Source organism: Carex rostrata, chromosome 20 (assembly GCF_964058835.1).
Source record: "Carex rostrata chromosome 20, lpCarRost1.2, whole genome shotgun sequence".
Lineage (NCBI taxonomy): Eukaryota > Viridiplantae > Streptophyta > Magnoliopsida > Poales > Cyperaceae > Carex > Carex rostrata.
Window position 1 is genome coordinate 268,971 of NC_135937.1, and position 9,785 is coordinate 278,755.

Sequence of the window (9,785 nt, forward strand, 5' to 3'; positions counted from 1 at the left end):
AAGCTCGATGGCATGAAAGTAATAATTAATATCTGACTAACCGGATCAGTCAGACTGACTGAATCGATAATATTTATAAAATCGAAATAATCGAGAATTTAACTTACACATTAACTGGGGTGAGGGTTAGAATAATTTAGCGTAGATTTTAATTAGTTTAAATTACGTGATCACAGATCAGTCAACTCCGTACGAGTCCAACCCGTGGGCCGATCTGACTGATCCACAGTTTGGAGCATACGCGGAGTACGCTGATTTTTAGCGACAGAGACTCCAGCCCCCTCAGGTGTGGGATATCTGAGTTATTCTTTTTGTGGGCGTACTCTTACCAGTCGATCTATCTGACCTGACATCCGCAATTTATTTTAAGTAGTTGCATTAAAACTGTGGAGCATGTTTATCCTTTTCTGTATTGTAGGTAGAATTGCATAAACCCTGAAAAATCTGAATTTACTATATTTTAGGAGTAGAATAGTTAAATAATATTATAAATATATTATTATAATATTAGGTTGTTAGTTGTCTCCCTCTCGTGGAAGACAATATATTATTATATTACGTGCATATGCATGCATTGGTGAGAGCTGAGCAGAGCCGAGTGACTTCGTTCTGTCTTGGTGTCACTTGGCATGCGACGGCCCGACAGCCACTGAGCTGAGGGTCACTTGATCCTTGGATGGCTTTAGGATTTATATTATATGTATAAACTTGATTATGTATCTTTTTCGATTCATTTTACCATTGCGTGCGGGCCGGACTCGAGCCCTGAGGCACGGACGATTCGGGATTTATTCTTTCCCTACATTAGGAGCTACTTTGCCTAGAACGGGATTCCAAGCCGGGTAGTGCTGGGTAGAATCTTGTGCGGGATTCCAAGACCGGCAAGTCTTGGGTAGAATCTTGTACGGGGTTCCAGCACCGGTTTGGGTAGAATCCATGTGTGGTGTCCTATTGGTCTGGCCGGACGGTAGAGTTCTCTCCTGCTCATGAGGGAAGAGATTAACTTTTTACGACTTGCATTGTATGATTTCTCCTATTGGATATGTTTGGGTGATGAATCGTTAGGCGAGATGACACACCAGATTTTGATATAACCATCGGCTAGTGTGTTGTTCTTGTGGAGCAATGCTCGATGTCACTAGGCAATGGGTATCATTGCACTCTGATCACAGTCCTTGGATTATATTGCTGGATCTTGTGATCCTATTGGCACGGCACGGGGTGATTTACTTTATCCATATTATTATTATTATTATTGTATTTGGGCACACAGTGCAATGAGTACTGGATTCCGATTTGATTTATATTCGATATTACACCTTGATTTTATTTTGGGTTTATTTCGCATGTTGGCATAATAGAATAATCGCATTATGGCATCATTCAAAAGTATTATAAGTTCTATTAGATATTAATATAGGTTTACACATGTGCATATTTTTAATTGTATTCATTTTTATAAATAAAAGTGCTTTGACCGTAGAGGATCCCTGAGGGGATAATTCTGGATCACATACTGGGCGATTCATCGCTCACCCACAAGTTGTTTCGTGGGTTTTAGGTACAGCATATGGCGATCCGCAGTAGGAGTTGTCAGGAGTTGTTCCCGAGGGCCACACCACTTGACCTAGTTAGGATTAGGCTTTTGATTAGGTTTACGAGTCCCGTATTTTTTGTGTTATATATACGGGCTCGATAGATCATGTATCCCCTTCTATAGATGGTGCGATTTGGATCCGAGATGGATCGAATTATATGTTATGTATGTGTATGTTTATTTATTTGCTATGTGACTGATGCTTGATATTTATATTATTTTGCTTCCGCTGTTGTTTGATTTATTATTGATGATTAGTCTTGCGTGCTTAATGATTAATTAAGCACGAGTCGAGGTTGATCACACCTTAATCTAGAATTCCTGGTTTGGGGTGTGACAGTTCCGACCAAGAACAGAGGACGAAACAACATTTTTTTTCTTTCTAAACCAATAAATTATAAATGAAAATTCATTTGTCATGTTTGCATATTTGAACTCAATAATTTTTGTTATAATAAAATATAAATCAAAATTACTAATTATTTTAAAACAATGTTGCTTAAATCAATTACTTTAAGAGGAGGGTTCAAATGTCTCCATTTTTTGTGCCTCCACTATGCCTCCATTTTTTAAAAACTTTAATAACTCAAGATTTAAAACTTAAAAGTCAAAATAAAACTGTTTAGATGTGATCTATGTTATTTTCTCTATATGCTCATAAAAAATTATCACATTTCAATTTTATTTTTATGTGAATCAATAAGTTCAAAAATCAACGTCTAGAAATAATCCAAATTAGTGCTTTTTTACAAGTTCTTGATGACAATCAAAATAAAATTGAAATGTCATAATTTTTTACCTGTGCATAGATAAAATGATGTAGATCATATCAAACGATTTTATTTTGACTTTTAAGTTTTAAATTTTGAATTATAAAAGTTTTTTAAAAATGGAGGCATGGTGGAGGCACAAAAAATGGAGGCATTTGAATCCTCCTCTGACTTTAAATATAAATCAAAATTACTAATTATTTTAAAATAATGTTGCTTAAATTAATTAACTAAATCAATTACTTTAAAATATCTTAAATCAATTACTTTAAAACAATAAAATATAAAAAAAAAATTCTTAAATCAATTACTTTAAAAATAATTATGAATTATTTTAAAACAATAGATTAAAAAATAAAAGTTACTCTCCTTCTTTATTTCGGATTTAGGACCAGCTATGTAAAATAACATAGGCGGAGGAGTTCTAACTTTTTTTTTGTTAGTAATTATTCTTTAAAATGAATAATTTTAAAATTAATTGAAATATTTAGAAATTATAATTTAAAAAATAACCATAAAGATTAAAAGAGCTTAGAAATTTATACCGACATTACCTGTCTAGAAGTTCTCATTCATATACCATTGTTCGCTCTCTTCCACACCGTCAGAATCCGAATTAGTCTCGGGCCACGCCTCGGTACCGCTTTCTTTAGTGTTGACTCTGGATGTTGATTCTTGTTGATCTCGATGTTGCTTGCGATTTTTAACATTAATCCAATCTTTCAAGCACACAAGTCTCTTAAAAACATGTGCACCCAACTTACTGCGTTTATCGGAGAGGATCCTATTCACCGAACTAAAATAACTTTCAGAGGGGACGGTTGACACAGGCACGAAAAATACGTCGCGGGCCATCATCGCCAGCATTGGATAGGCCCTTGCATTCCTCCTCCACCACGCCATGATGTCAACCTGTACACTTTCGTTGAGCATCAACATATAGCTCAATAACTCTTTTGTGGATGTGTGCGGTTTGCTCTCCGACTGAAAATCTGCTAACAATCCACCATTGCTAGTGCTTCTGGAAGTGGAACTATTAAAAATAAAAAAATAGTGGACAAATAATGTAGAAAATATAAATAATAAAGATTAAAAATACATGTATATTTATATTCTTACCTAGCGGCGGCACGGGACGAAGATGGGTTTTGGTTGTCACTCATTCTTGAGTTGTATAAGTTAAACATCTCATCAAACTTCGAATTCATGTATGCCTCCACCACGGTTTTGTCTAAATGTAGATTCTCTTTGTATGTTTCAAGTATTATGATCGTGTAATACTTCTTGTATACCGGGTTGAGGCAGCTTGCGATAATGGCCAGGAGGGGTACATCTTCCCAATATTTTAGAAATTTTTGTTTCATGACATCTACGATCGGCATGAGAGATTTATCATGGATTTCATCTTGATCCAATTCACGATACACCTTGGAGATGCTATAGAGATGTTTGAGCAACTCAAATGACGTCGGTGAGTACGAGCATGATAGTTGAACGGTTGCTGTAAAAAAGGTTCCTAGAAAATTTCTAAGCCTTTGTAATTGCTTTAAAATAAATCCGAATTAAAAAAATAAATCTAACATATTCAAAACAAATCTAATTACTTCACCTATTTAAAAAAATAAATCTAACATATTTTTTTAACCTATTAAAAATAAATCTAACATGAACTAATTATTCACATCTAACAAATCTAACATATTCAATAAATCTAACATAAAATAAATCTAACAAATCTAATTACTTAACAAATTTAACAAATCTAACATAAAATAAATATGACAAATCTAATTACTTAATATTTAATAAATCTAGCATAAACTAAATCTAACATTCAATTTAAATTCTAAATTTCTCTACAAAAATAAATCTAACATTAAATTTTAATTTTAAATTACTCTACAAAAATAAATTAATCTAACATGAAATAAATTTAACATTTAAATATCGCGGGAAAATCTTACGGGAGGTGCCGAACTTCGTAATTTCGATACCTTCGTAATTCTGTTTGCATATTTATAGAATGAATTAAATTTACAACTATATTTTTTTAAACAATAAATTTAAAATTTGAGAATAATAAAATTTGAGATTGAGAGAATGAGATAATAGAGATGAAAATATTGAGAATTTGAGATGGAGGTGTGAAAATATTGGAAGGAAGAGGGGTGTATTTAAAGAGTTTTGTTTTTGGGGAATAAAATTTGAATTTTAATAAAAAAAAATAGGCCGGTTCGGGTAGCCCAGGTACGGGTCATTCAGGCACGGGTCAGGGGTAGCCGTGTTTGGGGGGAAGGAGATTTGAAATTTGAAAAAAAAAAAAACGATCACGGGTACAAAGGGTGAAGGGCACGGGTACAAAAGGTAAAGGGTACGGGTACAACGGGTTCACGGTTACGTGGACCGGTCCAGGCAGGCACAGGTGTAGTTCAGACCGGATTTACACGAGTTTAATGGCGAAAAACCAGGTTCGGCCCATTTCAAATCCGTATCCGTGTACTTGTGCAAACTCGGGCATGGACACGGTCCGATTGGATAAAGGGCACGGGTGGACCGGGCCAGATTTTAGCAAACCACTAGGCTCAGTACAATAAGGAAGCTTAGTAGGAAAGATCATTCCAACCAGTTGCTGGCTCAGTCGTTCTTCCAAGCATTGAAAGAAGATAATAAAACTTACAATTTAATACAGTTTTTTATAGTTTGATTTGTGCAAGGATAATCTTTCTTCTTGATTTCTTGTTCTAGTTTTGGTAAATATAAGAAATGGTGGGGCCATAAGTTGATAGAAGATTACTTCGAGAGCTTGAATTAATGGGATTTCCAATCAACCGTGCAACAAGAGCGCTTTATTGCACTGGTATCTTTTACGCTTTTTGCTAATTCGAATTTCTTCTTATCTACACTAATTTTTGTTCAGCTAGGTCTGTATTTTGAAGTGTTATTCTTAAAGTTACGACTTTATTTCTCATGAAATAAATGTTTTTAGAGGGATATTTTATTTAAAGATTTGAAAAGATAGAGCATTTTATAAATTTTTCCGATATTTAATTCGGAGGACTCGTAGAATACGATACCATTTATTTGTATCGAACAATTTATAGCTTCGTAGAAAAAGAGTGGATTTGTGTACTGTTTGAAAAAAAAACTTGAATAAATTATTAAATGAAAGTTGTCGATATGTCCGAGTGGTTAAGGAGACAGACTTGAAATCTGTTGGGCTTCGCCCGCGCAGGTTCTTTTTTTTTTGGACTGCCAGTGCCACTGCCAAGTTATTAAAAAAAAAATATTAAACGATATTAAAATCATATAAAATTAAATAAAAATTATATTTTACAAGTTGGCAGTTGCCACATTTTATAACATCTTTGACGCAGCAACTTGACCCCGTTGCCCGGAACATTACCAACAGACCATGTTTCCGTAAAATAACGGAACTCCGTATACGAGCATTGAGATTTGAGACCCATCACCCATGTAGATTGTAGAGCGACAAAAGCAACGACTGTTCACTGTTGGCATGACTCATGAGGCAGATAAATGCCGGTGCGGCGAATGGAATTATGGAAGCAACCTGCAACGGACCCGTCAGATGGTCCTCAGCCACCGACCGGACTCCGCAGCGACCTCCCGCTGTCGCGGCCGTCGGAGGAAACCCTAGGCTGGTCAATCAACGGTGTATTGCTTCAAGGTGCGCCTCTCTTCCTCCTAAGAAGTGCAATATAACGAAAACCTCCCGACTTCCGAACATTCTCAGTGATAGTTCAAATTCGGGCCTCCATATCTATTACTTGCCAGGTGCGACCTAACTTTTTTTTTTTTCTTCTTCTGGTTTCTGTTCTACATAGCAGGTCCAGCCGTCAAAATCCAGACCCTCATATTTGATCGAACAATTTAGAATAGCTTTCTTTCTACAAAATTTTTTGATATTGGAACATCCAGTTGGATCATCTATCTATTATTTGTAATGAATGATATGGTTTAAATTTAAATAGCAGATCCTCACACTACGGCAAAGTTATGAGAACAGGACTGGTCACTGACCTGGTCAAGGCTTGGTTTATGTTTTAAAATCTACGCAGCTTTAAGAAAACTAACAATATTTCTATAGAAATCAGTACACATGTTTTAAATAAATTATGTATATGTTTCAGAAGTGCAGCTAGCATCCAATCTAACATAATTATTTTTATTTTGTGAGCAATTGTTTGTTTTCTTTTTCAGGTCAGCTGAGAGGTTTGATCCCAGGGAAGGCTTTTGGGCCCGACTTCCTAGGATGACCGAAAGAAGGGGATGCCTCTCCTGGCTGTAATTAATCAGCAACTGTATGATTTGCTCTATATATTAAATATTCTTCTTTGAGTTTGCTATATACTTTATGGTACCTTTTTTTTTATGCACTACTTGGGAACATTTCTCAGGAGAAGTGAACATATATGCACAGAACCTAGGATAAAAAAGAAAATAACATAAAAAATTGTTTAGGGAAACCTAAATAATGATAAAAATTGAAATTGACACTTCCAGAGATTTGGATCAGACCTCCTTTTCTTTTATGAACATGAAGATGAATTTCCTTTATTAATTATTTTTGTTCCCGAATTAGATATGCTGTTGGTGGTTTTGATGGGGAGAAGATGGTGGCAGGTGTTGAGATATTCGATCTGCGTTTCCCATCTTGGATCCCAGGCATGCCTATGCGAAAGCCAAGAGATTATGCTGCTGCTGCCTGATGTGGATTTTACTACTACACAAGTAATAAATCCTAATTTACCCTCAATTCGGTTGCAAGTGTACAACCTTGTCAAGTAGTATTTAGGGATCGTCTCCACAGGGACAATTCGGAATATTAAACCTAACCTAACTAATTTAATTTAGTAAAAGGAAATAAAGGAATTTGTTTGTTTTCTATGATGGTTTGGTTTGTTGCTGATCAAATTGAATTAACTAAACTCTAGGTCCAAATGTGGTTTTAAACAAGAATGAGAAATTAGGGTCTCTTAGGGTTCCTATCCACTAATGTCACGATTAATTGATTTATTAAGGTTGTTCTTATAAATATGAAGGCACAGTCTAATGTTATCGGTATAAAGTGATATTTCTATGTTAATACCGTCTTTAAATTAGTATAAATGTCACCTCTCGGTACTTGGTTACACTAACCCAAAGTTATTAAGTCTTTAACTGTCCCAATTGGTATAGAAAGTTATTCGTCACCTCTCGGTACTTGGTACAATTTTCTAACCTATCGGGTTAAGCCCGTATAAGATGAGCGTCTCCTCTCGGTACTTAGCCTATCAAATACTCTTTTCTTTATGGTCAGGACTAAATATTCAATTTCTCAATTGTAAATACCGAATCCTAGGGTTTCATGCAATTTCGCTTAAGTCATCACAAACAAGTAATATAAAGAAAAGATCATACCAAGGAACAAGTAAATATAATATAAAATCAACTAATCCATGACATAAGTTTCAAGTTCTAACCCTAATCAACCCTAGAAATAGCCTTAGCCAATCATGGCTGCAGCACACAAGAGAAATAACAAGTAAAAGAGTTCTAAGAGAAAGAAATCAATGTAACCGCTCGAAGAATTCGCTATCTTCTTCTCCCTTCTTTTGTCTCTCCTTTTTCTCCTTATTCTCCTGTGTTTTTCTCTCTTTCTAATGTCTAAAATTCGTCCCTCAAAACAGTTATCCCCTTTCCAGAAATAAAAACAACTAATAATAGCAAAAATCTCGCTCTGGAACTGTTTATTGCGGGCCGCAATAACTTCCATTGCGGGCCGCAATAATAATATAAATTGTTCTGTTCTGCAAATCGGCTCTGACTAGTTGGTTGCGGCCCGCAATAAAATAATTGCGGCCCGCAATAAAGGTGAAAATTCGCCAGATTTGTGCTTTCTTGCTCCAGATAGCTCGTCTTCCTCGTTACGCTCCAAGCACTTGATTGCCTACAAAATAAACATAACTAGGGCAGTAACTTGAACTTTTAAACATTTATAACCTAATTAAATTCTAATTTCAACAAAACTCGGTTTAATTTACACAACAAACCCTATGTTTCAACATATATCATTTTGGCTTATCAAATTCCCCCAAGCCTAGTCTTTGCTTGTCCCAAGCAAGTCTAAACCCTCACAGGGATTCCCGGGTTTTGTTTATGTATTTCAAACCAAGTTATCTAAACTATCCTAAAGACTTAAAAAATAAAATTGGTCAGTCAAAGCAATTTAGGGTTCAAACAATTCAATTCAAAGCATGAGTATGTCAAACAATTATGCGGGTTTCTTTCAATGATCTTCTTCACCTCACAAACACACGTTTCGATTTTAATTAAGCAAGTTTATATCTATATGACACTTCAGAATTAGTTAATCCTAGATTTTTCTCCCCCATTGTACACGTGACAACCAATTCCAGAAAATCCTTTTAAAAATTTAATTTTTGTTAGGGGTGTAGACTGTGCCTGATGCTTTGACTTTTTTTACTTGTGCATCTGTCTGTTTTTGGCTCACTCATTTTTCCACTCATTTTTATTTTATTATTATATATATATTTTTTATATTTTTTTTTTTTATATATTTTTTTTATTTTTAATATGCGGATGTATCTGTCCTAAGGACTTCAATCCAACATAGCTCACTACTTTTTTTTTTTTTTTTTTTTTTTTTTTTTCAGCCTACACCTTTGTTCAATTAAGTCCAATTAGAAAAGAATTTCTGAATCTCGCGCAAAGTTTCCTACGGGCACCAAGCCTTTCGGTAACTCTTGGCATTGCGCGTCTGAGACTTGATTTTCAACATGTAGAGAGGTTCTAATTTAAGATCACAGGTACTAAAGTGTCATAAAACATAAATTCACTAATTATTATGTCAACTTGCGCCATGTGGTTATACCATTGAAATCCCCACTTAGATTGTGACATTTTCTCAAAACATTCAAATTTAATTATTGTAACCCCTAAATAGCACAGAACCTACCATTAACTTAAACCTAAGGTAAACCTAAGATACAATTCCTACAATTTTACCCCCCCAAGCCTAAACATTGGCACCGACCCGGTGCAATAAACAAGCTAATGAAAGGTAAAAAGAGGAAATAAAGAAACTCACAAAGTAATCAGGCTGGTGGAGGTGGTGGAGGTGGCTGCGCAGTCCCCTGAGAAGAAGATGTACCAGTCGCTGATGGTGCTGGACGGGTAGGTCTGCGGCGCCGCGGTATCGGGTCAGCGGAAACAAAGCCAGAGTCAGACATATGCCCGTAGATGCGGTCTGTCCTATAGTAGGTGGCATGCTGCTGCTCAGCTATCTCGTCCACCGTACCTGCAAGGTCCGTGTACTGGACATGCATACGCCCCATCTGATCGGTGAGCCGAGTCATGTCAGAGTGAGAAGTGCTGAACTGACCCGTTATGTAGGT

At 35.7% G+C, this 9,785-nt stretch overlaps 1 long non-coding RNA gene across 1 annotated transcript; it reads left to right on the plus strand.

Moving 5' to 3' along the window:
* Positions 1–5,896: 5,896 nt before the first annotated feature.
* Positions 5,897–7,094, plus strand: LOC144572514 (uncharacterized). The gene is made up of 3 exons (XR_013517746.1): positions 5,897–6,162; positions 6,589–6,689; positions 6,971–7,094. It is a non-coding gene; the product is annotated as an uncharacterized LOC144572514 (long non-coding RNA).
* The last annotated feature ends 2,691 nt before the right edge of the window (positions 7,095–9,785 follow it).